This window comes from Tenrec ecaudatus, chromosome 9 (genome assembly GCF_050624435.1).
Source record: "Tenrec ecaudatus isolate mTenEca1 chromosome 9, mTenEca1.hap1, whole genome shotgun sequence".
NCBI lineage: Eukaryota > Metazoa > Chordata > Mammalia > Afrosoricida > Tenrecidae > Tenrec > Tenrec ecaudatus.
The window spans coordinates 65,979,501-65,981,782 of record NC_134538.1 but is presented as its reverse complement, the minus strand read 5'-3'; positions in this window follow the sequence as shown (position 1 = coordinate 65,981,782).

Genomic DNA, 2,282 nt, shown 5'->3' with positions numbered 1-2,282 from the left:
ATTTCCATTATCCCTTTTATGAACTGGACCTCATGCATTTAATATTTTTCTATCTTGACAAAGATCACCATGAAACACTATCTAGGGAACTGAATGTCAATTTATTCTATAAGAGCAGAGTTCATGTACAGCTCCAGACATGCTAAAATGCTTAGAGATTGGGTGGTACGCACAGACAGACTAGTCCAAAGGGGAAGGGACTCTTACTGGACTGTTTGGTGTGTCTGTCAAGAATGTCATCTGAAAGACCATCCCAGAAATGTCCCCACGAAATAGAGTAAGGGAAAGAGCTGCCTAGATTATTATGAATGTCGAAGGATTTTTTTCTTATGGGGATAGATAATAATTAAACGTGAAAAAATACCAAGTGGATATGAATCTCCAAACTCCTTGCCAAGGCTCTATGATATGGCCTTATCCTTTATTACTCTTCTCACTCACCGTTACACTTCAGTTACTCTAGTCCTGGCTTGGATCCAGATCCCTCAATTCTGCCACTCAATCTTTATTTCTGCCCAGAAAGCTCTTCATCCAGCTAGGTAGCCCCATGATGGTATCTGGGATAGGTGCATTTATTGTGCCACCCTGGCCAATAGGAGCACGTGGGATGAATCAGGTCACAGTTTGATTGGAGGGCAAAGAGATGAATGGCTCAGCAAGGCCTGCCCCCTCTCTCTTGTGCTCTGGTGATTTCTGATGACCGGAGTGTGCTGGAGCATGGCTGAGAGAGCCTGTTGCTGCTGTAGCTAGTTCTCTACCTCAACCTGTGGGCTACACTACCTGTGGGTCAGGCCAACCCGTAGATCATGTTGCTAGAACTTGAGCTCCTTTGAGACCTGATTTGCCACACTACTGGTGGGTACATCACTTGAACTTGAGACTTGTGGATTCTGTCACCTTGCATTGCTTGCATTTAATATCCCGTCCTGCCTGCTTCGCTAAGCCCCCGATTGTTGGTGACCCACCCTGCTGTTTTATGTCATTTCACTCAATCTAAATCCCAGCTAGAGCGGTGTCTTAGTCAGTTTTTCTCACCTGTCAATCCTCAGTTCCTACAGCAGAGGCTGGAACATTGCAGATATTCTTAATTGTATCTTCTCTCTCTTTCTCTCATTTATCTCTAAGTTAGAAGAGGAGAGGGGAGTGTCTGGCAAATGTCTGAATAGAGGAAGGAGAACAGTGTAAAGAACACAAAAACCCTTACAACTGGGCTAATAAGTAGCATCATGAGAAACAGAGCAAAGTTGTCAAGAGTCATCACAGTTCCGGTAATTACTGGAGAAGTTCTTGGGACCAAAGTGGGTGTGAAAAGGAAAATAGACACTAGTCAATTAGCTATTTTTTTTTCCGCAGCAGATTTTAGGAATTCCTAAACTGAGCGGAGCTGGGGTGAAGTGGCATGGAAATGAAGAGCTGATACTAGTGAATACACTAGAAGAAAAAGTTCTATATTTATTGCAGAGACAATTGCACACTCTAATAAGTTGAAACCATTGAATTGCATGGTATGTGGTATATGTCAATAAAACTGTAAAAATTAAAAATTTTAAGTGCTTGTTATCAAGTGGTGGTTAAATAACTTCCTGCCCATCATCCAATTAAACCTAGCATTTACCATCCCAGGTTCATTTCTCAATTGTTGTGTGGTTTTGCTCAAGACATCTAACTTCTCTGACTGTCAATTGGCAATAATTAAAGCACTTCTCAAATAGAATATTGTGGGGATTAAATAAAGTATTGCTAACACAGTATAGGTGAGCTATAGTTAACTAATATAGCCCTTTTTAGACTCTATGCCTGTAGCTATAATCCCTTTTTGGCGGGAGTTCTGTGCTATACTCATGGACAGGATTAAGGTGGGATCAAGTTCCTAATTTAGTAGAGGATGTGAGCAAATTCACAGTCACTGTTTCCTTGGAGATAGGACCTGTTAAAAGACAAAAACACACTACTGTGCGAGTTTTTCCTCTGTGTAGAAGAGCCATTTCAGACACAGAGAGAAAGCCTAGACAGATGGAAGAACATGTTCATGATATCTGAGCAGTGACAAAGTCTAAGACCCTTAGCACCAGGGAGACTGTGGGACAGAGCAAAGGTGCCAGGCTGAGACTACAGGCCAAGGCAAGGAAGCCATGAGACAGAGCGGGGTCAAAATGAAAGGATTTGGAGACAGAGTGACAGATGGGCCATTGGTCCATGGAGGCAGAGACCAAGGGTCATATAAATTAGTTGGAACTAACTCGATGCCACCTAAGAACAACAACAATAGTTTGATGTCAGTT